We start from the raw sequence: 13,740 nt of genomic DNA, 5'->3' as shown, positions 1-13,740 counted from the left end.
TTTGCATATTTTTTGTATATTTCTTGTATCTGCCGCAGCGTGTGGCAGTGGAGAGTGCGTGAGCTGGTAATCAGCCGAGCAATCCAGGCTATAAGAACCCAGGGGCCATGTTCTGAGCTTCATTCCTCCGCCGCTGCGGTTTCCCTGCCGGAAAATGCGAAAATGGAAGATGAGACTTGAGACTTGGTCTTTTTCTAGGGCTGACTGTGGCAGCAACTTTTGCAACTTTCACAATTTGCGCTAAGTGCGTTTTGTGATTTGTGCGGGCAATGGGACAAAGGCGAAATACTATGCATAGCTGGCTAAACAAAAGTTCGGCTTGTCTGCGGTTAAATACTTGAGCACTTTCGAGTTCTCTCAATTAGAGGGGCTGATAGAGTACTTTGGCTAAAAGCTATTTAAAAACTACATTTGTTGACAAGTTCATGGGTGGCTAACGCAATTTTTAAGACTTGATAGGGAAAGAAATTAGTAAGCAAAAATTTTTTGACTAAACAATCTATTTAATAAACAATTTTTGACTAAAACCATCAATTTATAGAAAAAAAAGTTTTACTTAAAAGCAGAAACCACATTTATTTGGTATGAATTAGTATTTGTCACTAAAAATTGACTAGTCAATTGTCTTTAAAATAGGTTTTTTTATATTCCTCGCAGGGAAAGTAACTTACTCCAAAACTAATAACAAACAAAAAACAGACGCTAGACATTTTATTCATTAAATAGCCTCTTAAGTAGGCAATTCTTTCTTTATATCTCATTGAGAGCGGCCAATCCAAGTGCTCTTAATTGCCGAGCATAAAGAAAAAACGTAGATTTGGCTGGCGGGGCAATTAGAACAAGAAAAACTCATTTCATTGGGAAGAGGAGCAATTACTTTTTACTATATTGCAATCGTGGCTATGAGAAGTGCATTAGAAAGGCTTTCGCCACTTTTTTCACCATTTAGACCGAATGGTCCAAGTCTTTTGATGGCCTCGTCAAGAGTCGGAAAAGCAAGCGAACTTCATGCGGTAATTACCAATGAAAATAAAAGTGGAGTGTGTATATAAACAATAATAAAAAAACAAAACTTTTTATTGTCGTGTCATAATTGGGTTCCCCCACTTGGTTTTCTTGGGATTCATTGTCAACCTCCCACCTCTTTGGGGGGTGTATTTTTTTTTTGGGGGGGGATATGTTGTCCCAATGTTTCCGCTTATTAAACTGCCAGCAGTACAAATCATGGCAGCAATAGCAGAAAGGAAACTTTCAACACTTTCTTGAACACGCAAGCGACGTCATTAAAACACGCAAGTCACATTAACAAAATACGACAAAAAAAAAAACAAACATACAATATAAATAAATAAAAGCTTTGGCACTCAACTTTTATTACTTGTACTGCAGTTTGTCGCTACGTGGGCTTCATTAAAATTAATAAATAAATGTGGGTGGGCAACGGCGGCTGGGTCCAGGTATTTCGCACAATTTGTCAACTGGCCGGTAAGCCGCTTACGCAGGGCCAATAGACTGTTTCGGCTTTTGCAATTGCAATTAGTAAATGGTAAGTCCGGTGCGTTGCAATATCGTTTTGTCGCCATTTTACGTAAGGCATTACGACCTCTGGCTGTTACCTTGGTTTTTAATGCTTTCCTGCGTTCCCAGTTCCGTTTCATCGTCACACTTGGCCAACCACCCACCCACCGGCATAATATTTTGTAAAATATTTTCGCCGAAAAGTTGTGTACACTTTTGGACACATTTGGCCACTTCTCTGGACCGCCGACTGTCAGTTGCCTGTTGTTGATGTCTGATGTCTGATGTCAAACTCCTGGCCCTTGTCTGCCTAATGATTGTTGGTCCGGACTCCGGGCCTGGACCAGCTGTCATCTGGGGTGTCCGGCAAAGTTTTTCCTCGTTGACACTTTCATAAATTCTAATTACATATCAAAGCAAGTGTCATTTGCAGGCGCCCCCCAAACTGACATGAAAACAAAATGAACTATGTGAGGGAGGGATGTTATTTAATTTTTCATAATGCTTTCAGCCGGAAAAAATGAGCTCGCGGAAAATGTCGCTGAATTATGATTAGAGTTTTCTGTGTGTCTGAGCGGTTAATTAAATCGTGGCACCTCAGAATGCAATGCGATTACGCAAGAAGTTTCTGTTTTCTGGACGGGCTACCTTTTATGGTCAGTCGTCGACGATCAACGACCAGTCGATTAACATAATTTTTCTGTATTATTTCATTTGATGATTATTACGGCTATTATTATGTTTGTGCCCGAGACGTGCGCACGTCGGTGAGTCTTGACCTCGCGTACGACTGGGCCAAAACCGGCTTTTTGCCTCTTGGCCATGGGCTAGAAATGTTTGCCAAAAATGGGAGAAAAGCAACAGCAACAACGGCAACAACAGCAACCACTGCAAAACAAGACTAGTCTGGCTGTTCTTCTTCTGGCCATTGTTGATGCTTCTAATTTAATAATGTCGAACAGAGTGTTAACGGCCAGAAACAAGACACTCGAATTGCCCTCGCTATGTTATGCGATATCTTAAGAAGCCGACCAGTCGGAGCCAAATCTAATTATAGCTGTTCCAAAAGCAGTCGTTTTGCCCTAAAGCTGTTCAAACGCGCTCCAACACCTCAGTTTATTAAAAAATGTAAATATATATAATGGCTTTTGAACTTAGAATTAGGTTCGTTTGGCTTTGTTGTTTGATTGTGTGTTGTTATGCGTTGAAATGCCAGCGAAATTTATAAATAAATTATTTCTTACTATTTAGTGCTCTAATGATGATAAGGATATTTAAAAGAATAATGTATTTTTAAAATGTCAATTTTGAAAAAAATTTTATTCCAATAAAAACATTATTACATTTCCTTTATAATGTAACTGTTTATTTATATGTTATATTAAATAAAGCCGTAACTCTGAAATTTTGTTTGACCATTTAATTCTTAGTTAGTAAAAAGAGAGGTACTTTTGATATTCGATTTTTTTCTGTCAATAAATTTAAAGCAAAAGAAGAATTTATATTAGCCGTTTAAATACAAATTATCTTGAACTCTTCAATTTCTTATGTTTTAATTTAACTTTTGGTTACTCCATTTATAGTATAAACACTAGTTATCAAGGGATTCCATTTACTTTTTTGCCTCAAACTAGTCAATTAAATGTACATTTAATGTTTTCTTTTCATAGTAAAAGAACGTATTTTACCCGACTTGATTTGGAGTTTCTTTTATGTAACTTGGCACATTTCCGCTTTGCATGTGTCAATGGAAATAATTTGAATTTACTGCACACACAAAGACTGAAAAGGCGGAAAGCAGCCACCCACACCCACGCCCACGCCACCGCCCACTGAAGGTGAACACTAAATGCCCCCAGCTGGAGCTCATATTTTGTATGTTCGCTAATTTGCAGTTGAATGGCGCTTAAATGCAGCTGCAGACTCAGAAGCCGCGGCAGATGTCAGGCTGCATTTGTGTGGAAAAGCGGAGGAAAAAGGGACACCAGTTTCCCCCCCACCATCACGGCACGTTGACGTGACAGTAATTAACATAATAATCCATTTTGTGGCCAAAGAAAGCCAGCGAAAGAACCTCGCCCGTCCGTTTCCTTTCTCGTTTTTCGATTTTTTTTTTCTTATCTTACAGACAGTGTAGAGTGTGCAGACTGGGCCTTCGTTGTGGGTTAACTAGCTGGGCGTCAGCGGGTTAAGAGCTGGCACAGCCGCACGACTCTGCTGTGGCCGGGCACGTTTTAATTTAATGCCTGCAACTTGCACTTAGCCAAATCAAATCCAATAAATTGCCAGCTGTCTATGCCAAGCATGGCAATTTCTAGCACAACAAAATGAGAAGAAAGGAACGATTTCTGACAGCCTCGAAACACTCATGTTCTTCGTTTTTACTAGGTCAATCGCAGACCCCCGGGCTGGGCTAAACAATTACGCCAGCTATATAATATATTTCTTGGGCTGCACGCGCGACGATGAGCACAATCAGTTTCAAGTTGACGAAGATGATGGGTCTCAAATTGAATGGAGCCATGGCCATCTGTTTGTTGGGAATAAGTGAAATTGCGTTTCACCAACTCAATTTCATCTTAATTCTGTTCCGATTTAATGACCAACAATTTGTTTCAATTAATTAATGGAGCTTCGACGAAGCCACAAATGGAAACATTTGGCTTTGTCACTTTGCATTTGAGACAGACGTCGCCACGTAACCATAAAAAATCCAGCTAAGCTGTCCCGATGGTTTTCGGTCCCCGAACGGCTTCCTGTGGCAAACAACTTTTGGCAGCCACTGTGGCGCCACAGTGCCTCATCGCTGCGATGACTGTGGGAAAAGTCTGCGCGGATAAATTGGACTGATGCTGTGGCGGCAGTTGCGGCATCTGTGGGTGCGTGTATCCCCATCCCCATCTCCATCTCCATCTCTATCTCCGTTTTCATTTCCATCCGGGGCTGTGGGAAAGAAAACCGAAGACCGCTTTTCTGGCTGCCGCTGAGAAATATGAATTTTCATTTATATCTGCCGAACGCCGAGTGCCGAATGGCGCTTCCGTCTTTAAATTGGCCAAATTAATAAGTGATCCTGGCAGGGCCAAGGCCGCGAACCCAGGACAAAACATTCGCCTCTCGAAACGTGGCGTTAATTGCCGGAACCCTCCGGAAAAGCGGGGGCTCGAGAAGGAAAACACTTGGAAAAGTTTTCACACTGCCATAGCATAATTAAAAAACCCAAAGAGAAGAGAGCTAAAAGACAGGTCAACTGAATATCCAGTAATGTTAAACAAACACTGAGCTTATCTTTAGGTTTTCATTTAGTTAAAGCTGCAAATGGAAATATTTTTTTCATTACTGCAGTTCTACAAAATTTTATTTGATTACATTTTTCATATAAAATATATGTGTAAGATACTACATTTATAAGTGTTACTCATTTTTACCTGCAATATATTTCATTTATAGGAATAAATTTGTAGCCTCACTGAAATAATTTATAGCAACACCTTTTTTAACAGTTTAAAATATATTGTTTTAAATAAGCTTCTCTTATACAAAGCAGTAAAACAATGTACTAAAATGTTTAAAATGTTTGGTTTGCCTCAATGAATTAAAAATTTATTTTTTATTAAAATTTTCATAAGGAAATTGTTAAATTTATATATTGAGTACAAACATGATTATTTTTATACCCTTGCAGAGGGTATTATAATTTCAGTCAGAAGTTTGCAACGCAGTGAAGGAGACATCTCCGACCCTATAAAGTATATATATTCTTGATCAGCATCACTAGGCGAGTCGATCTAGCCATGTCCGTCTGTCCGTCTGTCCGTCCGTCTGTCCGTCTGTCCGTCTGTCCGTCTGTCCGTCTGTCCGTCCGTTTATATGCAAACTAGTCTCTCAGTTTTAAAGCTATCTGCATGAAACTTTCCCAAAAGTTGTCTTTCTATTGCAGGTAGTATATAAGTCGGAACGAGCCGGATCGGACGACTATAACATATAGCTCCCATAAGAACAATCGGAGAAATAAATGAAAAAAAATTATAACTTTTCTGTTTTTTAATTTTTTGTTTAGTTCTTCCACATATAGCAATGGTTATATATTTTAGAATTATGGTTTAAATTTCATCAAAATCGGACGACTATAGCATATAGCCCCCATAGGAACAATCGGAAAAATAATTGAAAAAAAAATTATAACTTTGCTGTTTTTTAATTTTTTGTTTTGTTCTTCGACATAAAGCAATGGTTAAATATTTCAGAATTATGGTAAAAATTTCATCAAAATCGGACGACTATAGCATATAGCTCCCATAGGAACAATCGGAAAAATAAATGAAAAAAAATTATAACTTTTCTGTTTTTTAATTTTTTGTTTAGTTCTTCGACATTTAGTAATGGTTAAATATTTTCGATTTACGGTTTAAATTTCATCAAAATCGGACGACTATATCATATAGCTCCCATACAAATAATAAAAATATATAAAAGAACAATCAAATAATTAAGCTGCAAATCGTCATAGCTTCAATGTTTTTAAACATATACGCAAGTAAATCATAATTTTAATGTTTTCAAAAATATTTAATTCTTGCGATAGCTGCAAGGGTATATGAACTTCGGCTTGCCGAAGTTTGCTTTCTTTCTTGTTTATACAAAAATTGTTCTGTATTTTTTTGTACCGCAATCAATTTCTCTTACTGCTGGTTTTCCATTTTAATTCCTGCTGTTAGGCCCTAATTAAAGCACTTCCTCAACTTATGTTGCAGAAAAAAGTAATGAAGAAAACTTTTTTGTAAAAGGGCTCGCGGCAGAATGTCGTTTCTGAAGTGAATTGTGTCTCCTGCCTTTATGCTCATCTCAAGTTTAATATGCCAGCAAATGAGGCTCAGATTTGGTTTAGCAACAACCTCAAAGGAAAGCTTCAGCGACATAATAAAATGGCAATTTTCCTTAAGGAATTTTGTACCTGCAGTTCTCTTTGACAACTGTCAATCTGCCTATCAGCTGGGCTCTCACAAAGGGTACTTCTGAGCAAGCCAAGTAATTGAGAAGCTGACAAGATGGCTTTAAGTCATCCAGCTGGCCCAGTTAAACCGCAACTCGAACACAAAGGGTCGACTCGAGGTGGGCCTGTCGATCTGCATAATGAAATTGCGGCATTATCTTGTACAGTTACGGGCCATGGCCATCCAAATTGCAGTCGGTAGCCAGCCGGTGAAAGAATTCGACTCCATTGGAAAGCGGATGCAGATGATGATGATCATGATAATGATGATGATGATGATGCTGCAGGGCAGAAGTAGAACCTGAGAAAATGATTGTATAGGATAGTCAATGTGACGCGGCATCTGCGATTGACTTGCTGACTTACTGACAGAATAACAGCCTGACTGACTGACTGACTGACTGACTGACTGACTGACTGAATGACTGACTGACTGACTGACTAAATGACTGACTAAATGACTGACTGGACTGGTGGACTAGCAGGATGAATAATTGCGAAACTGCAGCTGAGCCCGCCAGCTCTCTTATGCAAATCAGCCCGACCATGGCCGTGGTCTAGTCGAGTCATTTTCGCCAGCAATTTGCCAGTAATTTTCACACATTTGGCCAACAGCTGCTTTCCCATTTGGCCAGCTCCACTCCATAACCAGAGGTGTTTCTGTTTTTTTTTTCTGAAGGAATTTGTAGCGAACCCGGAACCTGCACCAAAACAATTACGTCAGTTGAGGCATGAGTCCTAATTAACTGGGCGTTGTCAGGACTCTTTGGGGGTGCTCTTTTGAAAGCACTGCCGCTCTAATTAATTTTAATTAAAACTCCTTACCAAAATTGACCAACGTGCACAACACAGCACAAAGGAAGACAAAATAGTAATAAGGGATTACATAAAAAGGATACCTGACACTCTTCAAAAAAAAGATAAACGAAAAACTGATCACAAAAAGGCTTACACAAAATAATAGTTTTAATAGTTAAAATTTATTAAAATAAAGTCGTTAGGCCCTGAAAATAGTATTGAAAACAAAACAATAATTAATATTTAAAAAGAAAAACAGATAAAATTGTGTTTTGGAAGCTCTCAACATAAAAAAAATATACCACTGATTGAACCAAACTCAAATAAACCAAAATAATTTGATTGTGTCTTCAGCAGCCACATAAAGAACAACACAAAAAACACATAAAAAAGTTTCAGCATTTTCAGCCTTATATTATTTTAATTAAGACTTCATGCTAAATTAAACAATTTTTACAAGCCATACAAAAAGTAGGCACCATTGTAAAGAAAGATATTTCCGCTTACAGAGAATCGTTGCTAAAATTGTTGATTACACCTTAATATTTTTACGAGTTCTGCATATGACATAAGAAAAGCAGATTCGTAAAGCGGCGCCTAAACATCGTAATCAGTATTTACGACTTTCTCTGCCAGACGCGAAGTAAATGACCCCACTCATCTCCCAAAAGAAAAACCTTTTCTTTATTGCATTTTTATGGCTGCCTGATTTTATTTTTAGTGCAAATGTGGCTATTGTTTCATTTGGTAACAAAAGAACAGACCCACTGACTCATGTTCGTGCCCATGTTCAAGTCCACGATGTTCGGGGCCAGTAATTAATCATAAAAATTGTTTGCACCTTGCCGTGGACAAACCGCAGACCAGCGTCGTTTTTCGACGAGGTCTGGTCACGTATGGCATTACGCACTTCCGTTTCCGGTCAATCTCTCCCTTTGGAGGGAGTTCGACGGTGGCGATTCAGTTTGCTCACCCGCGCGCAAGCGAATAAAAAGATCAAAAAATCAAAAACTTTTTATTGCATTCTGCTTGCCTGCCGACTGCCTCGCTTCCGTTTTTATATATATTTTGCACGCGCAAAATTTATTTACTGATTTATGGGGCGCAAAAGCTAACAACAGACACGCGGAGGGCGACCAACTCGAATTTGCAGACTTGTCGACGCGACTTTCTGGCCACAGCCCACATTTAAATCTAAATCGCAGACCAAATCAAGAATCCAAGATAGTCTTGAATTTGGCTGGGATTTTATCAGCCTGGGAAATACATTTTCAACTTTTACATGACACTGTTACAAAATATAATTAGAACACACACATGCAAATTTAAAAGCAACAAAAAACTACGATAATAAGTAATTTATTTATAGCCTAATTGAAAGTTATAGTTTTCACGAATATTTAACCTTTAAAAATTGTATTTACCCATTTATTTAAGAACCCATAACCTATTTTCGAAATTGAGAGACCACATACAACTTAACCATAAATAACGCAATTAAGTGCAATTTGTCAACAATCACGTCCGATCAGAAGTGGTGAAAACGGCGAAAAGCCGCCAACCGCTTTCTGGCCAGCACTTTTCCCAACCTCTGCGGCCGTAAAGCTCGTCGCCAATTTTTATTTCATAAAGCCTCTTCACGATAATTGCTGTTTGGTGTCTGTTTGTGAATATTTCATACAATCAGCTTATTCTTTTTTAAATGGCATGCATTATTTAAGACGCCACTGTCAACATGCTGTCGACTGTCAAATTCAAAAAATGTCGAAACCCCCGAGTTTTCCGTCATATATTGATTTTCTGCTTCATTTTTGATGGCCTGATGTGACATAAATAATATAAATAACACATTTGGCGATGCAATGCACCATATTTACATTACTTTTTGTTTTAGTTTCGATTTGACCCTTGGGTTTTTTTGGCTTGTGGTTTTGGGTGGTGGGTAATCATGCACAGTATAGCTCTATGATAATGACAGACCTTCGGCGGCTCCCCGACCAATTATGTCGAGGTGTTAGGCCGTCAAGCGACATATATACCGAAATGTGCGGTTCAAGTCCAAATCCAAAATAAAAAAATCCCCAGCCAAATCGCAGGGGCAAACAATAAAGTGTGTGTTTGTACAGCCAGCAAGTGACATGCAATTATTTATACATTAAGGCTGGAAAGCGGTGCGTTAAGGTAAATATTTGCCACAAACTTTTGTCAAGTTGTAGATTGCGTATACGGTAAACAATTTGAAATACATTATCTGCTGGCGCTGAGGAAAGAGTTTTGCGGGGTGAATGCGGAAAAGCAATTATCGAATGGGCCAAAAACATATATGGTACATGGAGGCAAAATGTATTTGACTTTCGGAATTTCAAATCCAGAAACTCAAGAGCACGGCAATGCTCAATAATTTATCTGGCCTTTAATGTGGCCTGGTAAAATATGCAAGCCCTTAACCGCTTGCGGCAGGCACTCCTTCAATCGCTCACTCATTCAGTCAGTCAGTCAGTCAGTCAATCGGAAGGCCAAACCAATCGACAAGCCGTCGACAGGCGGGCTCAAAGATAAGGAAATCAGGAAGTTTTGCCCACCCTCAGCAAAACTCTTCTTTCTACTTGTTGCTGGTAAACGATTTCCACTTGCTCACATGTGCCACCGCAAAATGCTTCGAGGTGTTTAGCAAAAAATTTATGGAAAGCAGAAAAACCTCAGCTTCAGTGGTTCACGTTCGGCTGATTTTGGGAAACATTTGAATGGGGTCATAAAATCACTTAAGTGTGTTTTGCCGTACACGTTTCGTTGCGCCCATTTCAATATTTTTTTGTGGCATATTTACGGGCGTTGACGCCAGGATTTAAGGATCCCAGTCCCAAAAAGTGTGTGCAACATGGCCCGAATGGTAACCGAAAACCCATCAGATCCGACACATTGCTCATTTGCGGGGAAGAAAAGGGCAAGGACGAGGGAAAATTCCGAAATGGTTATACCCAGCATATGCGTATGGGCTTCGACTTCTCCAAAGGGGAATTCTGTTCGTCTGCGAAACAACCATATTAAATTTGTTATAAATTAAGATTGATACCGATGCGTCCCTGGGGTCCTTTAGTGTGGGTATATATAAAAATATATTTATACATATATATTTTGTGGGGCTGAGCAACCCGTTTTCATCTTTCCACTTACCTCCACTTCTTGGAAGCGTTTCCCGTTGTATCATTAACTGCAAAGAAAAAGGATGAAAATGATTATTAGCTGAAGTAATCTCTTAAACTATGGATTTGAATAACGATGTGGTTGTGGCATAGTGGCTGCATGAAAAATGATTCTAACTGGAAAGTTCTGCGGCCATTGCGGCGCTTCCCAGAAGTCTCTTCTAGAGGAAAACTAGGATAAACTTTAATCGACTGTCTAAGAATTAAAATCCTTTGTGGTTCAGTGAGTCCATCACAGTCTGCCAGCCACAGAGCCACGTTTTCAACTTGAATCAAGGATGCATGACCAGCATTTGACTTTTAAGGTTGGCCATGTAAGGAAAAATAACGAACAAGAAAAAGTAGAGTTCATTTTTATTCATTTGATAGCTTTTACGAAAAATCTCTTATCTTTAAAATACTACTAGAATTTTAGCACAATTATGTCTTGAATTTGGTTAGTGTTTATGCATTTTGAGGGCAAGAGTGAATAGATTTTTAATTTAATTTATTAAGCTCTGATTATTATACTCTTTGCAAATCATAGTTGCCCTTGAAATAAAAATAAAACTATAAATTCATGGAGAATTTACTGGTATCAGAAAAAAAGGCAGAGTTCAAAAATGTTATCATTAACAAGTCGGTGACATATTCTTCTCCTGCATATTCATGAGCCAACTTTTTCTTTGAAAGCCTGCCAACTGTCAGGAAAATGTTTTAATTTCCTGCGAAAACTTTTTCCACCTCCACTTTCCTACGCTGCTCACTTAGCCCAATATCGATGCCGATAATTTAGCCATTGCAGTTACAACTATGTAATTCACTTAATTTCGCACTCGAAAGTGGCCGGTGAAAATAAAACAACTTAAAAATGGTTTTTCTCTTTTTTCCGCTTTGTTTATGGCCAACTGGCAACGAGTCGTGCAGTTCAGGGCCTGGGCCATCCAATGGCTTTTTAATTGACAGGCCTGGGAGCGTGGGAGGGCTTCACTCCAGCAGGGGAACTGGAGCCCAATAATAAAAACAACTTGAGCAGCACCGATAGGGCGAAAAAAAGGTCAAACCAGGTAGGCTAACTGAAAAGCCATCGGACAGCTGCGTTGCATCGGCTTTTTGGCCGTTACCAACCGGGGATCTGCGATTTGGGACTGGCACTGGCACTGGGACTGGTCCTCGGCAGCTGGGAATTCACTCAGTCGTAGGGAACTCGACTTGATTAAAGATTTCACACTTGATTAGGCACCGGGGCCAGCACCGTTGTAGCAGATCCAATTGCCAGTTTCAAGTTCGCTGCGGCCATTGTGGATGCTTTTTCTTTACTTTTCCCCGTTTCCCAGCTGTGTGAGCCCAATTTTTGTTTATTTTCGTACTTTAAATACACAACTGCATTTGTTCAAGGTAAATTGGTGGACAAAAATGCACAGAACAATGGCCATTTAACAATCGCTTATGTGCGCTTACGCAAATTGACACAGATCTGGGTTTTTTAATTTAATTTTTTTAACTTATTAATTAAACAACACATTGCCGTAAATAAAATAGTAGATGTTCGTCTCAAAAGCTACAAATGTTTTGCTAGTTAAAAGAACAAAAAATTTCATTGAAATTTCAAACTTTCATATATAGTTTATAATAAAACCATTTAAATAAATAAAATTTAAAGAGTCCTTCAAATACCAATAATGGAGTCCTTAAACAGTTAAGCAATTTAATCTCTAGTGCATCGTGCATAGTTTATTTTTTTACCACAAATACAGACAATGGAAATTTCATTAAACGATACTTTTGCAACTACAATTAAAATCTTAAAATTACGTATTTAACTTTATATGGGAAAACTTTTGGGAAAGTTAAGATATTAAGCTTATAAAGATTGAGCCAACTGAAAATAATAAAACAATATTTTCTCAACCAAAGCTATTTTCCTCAAAACCCATCCACCAACAAAAGATGAATAAAAATAAGTATTTTTTTTTATCTAAATCTGCCCCAATCCATTTCTTTACTTATCTCTATCAACCTCACTGCCCCGGCAGCCAAAAGAGAAAAAGACAGCCTGGACAAAGCCACACAAAAACGCTCTTCAAATATTTTATTTTATTCATAACAATAGCAATTTGAATAAACCAGCCCCCTGGCTATTTATCTGCCCGGTTTAAAGCAGAGGCAATGAAGAAAAAATGATGACCGCAAAGCAGAAAGCCAAAGCAACTACAATTAAAATGGGAAAATAAAACTCTGAATCGTGATTCGAGCCAGGCCATAACTGGGTCAAAACTCAGATGAGGGCGGACCCCTCGATTTGAATGGAAATCGCTCACTAAACTGAGGGTGAGGCTTCGGGAAAATAAGAGATCTCTCCGATGGTAATGGAAATGGGCCGGAAAAGAACTTTTCACACGGCTTCATGCACGCAGAATTGCAGGGTTAAGAGCAAAGTTTTAGTCAGGGTGGTAAAACTTCATTAATTTGCCGCCAACTTTTGCGGTGCACTTGACTAGGCTTCAAATAAATGCCATTACACCGGGCTTCTTGCAATCGAAAAAAGAACGTGCAAGTCGTGCTGGGCCATGGAAAGCCAACGAGGCGGTTGCATAAATAAATAATAAAACAAAAAACGTACAAAAATAAAAGTAACCCAAGCTGCCAGCAGCCGTTGCACATTTTATGCAAATATCGGCCAGCCGAAGAAAAAACTTTCGTTTCAACCTAAGCGTTAATAGGAAAGTGAGGGGCTCACACGGCAAAGAGGGTGGCTCGTGAGGAATTCAGGCTGGGCCACCACATGACCGCACAGTGCTAGACTGGAAGTCCTCAAATCCTCTGCCTTCTTTCTCTCCAACGCTCCTTGGCTTGCCCTCTGGCCAATGCATATGCATATATACACTGGCAATAAAATATTTCTTTCAATAGTTCAAAACAAATTTTTCTTGAAAAGCCTTATGTATGCTTCTTTTATTAAGTAACGGATTAAATTCTCAAACTAACCAACCAAAAAAAAAAATCGTGTAAGATCTGGTAAGATTTAAATCAAAAGAAAATACAAATTTAAAACTCTTTTCTTTGGCTGTTCTCCAGGAAAAACTTTAAGTATCTCGTAAGCTACACAAAATTATGGCATATTTCAAGACTGAAAATTCCAATAAAAAAAATGTCTTTTAAATTGCACTAATAATAATCGTTGAAATTGTTAGTATAGATTAAACCAACAATTTGTTTGTAGTTTCACAACTTTCTCTTTTATTGCCA

General features: G+C 38.6%; 1 protein-coding gene across 3 annotated transcripts in view; it reads right to left on the bottom strand.

Moving 5' to 3' along the window:
* LOC108138867 overlaps positions 1 to 13,740 on the bottom strand; it is a 47,933-nt gene that overhangs the window by 23,071 nt on the left and 11,122 nt on the right. For 2 of the 3 annotated variants that reach the window (XR_001774147.1, XM_041710305.1), the window contains exon 2: positions 10,484 to 10,520. The gene's annotated coding sequence lies outside the window, so the exon portion shown is untranslated. Of the gene's footprint in view, positions 1 to 10,483; positions 10,521 to 13,740 lie in introns of those variants that run through there. The other variant, XM_017261394.2, reaches the window with a different exon arrangement.

The sequence above is a fragment of the Drosophila elegans genome, unplaced genomic scaffold (assembly GCF_018152505.1).
Source record: "Drosophila elegans isolate 14027-0461.03 unplaced genomic scaffold, ASM1815250v1 contig_814, whole genome shotgun sequence".
NCBI lineage: Eukaryota > Metazoa > Arthropoda > Insecta > Diptera > Drosophilidae > Drosophila > Drosophila elegans.
Note: the sequence above shows the minus strand (reverse complement) of the source record. Positions and strands in the feature narration are given on the sequence as shown.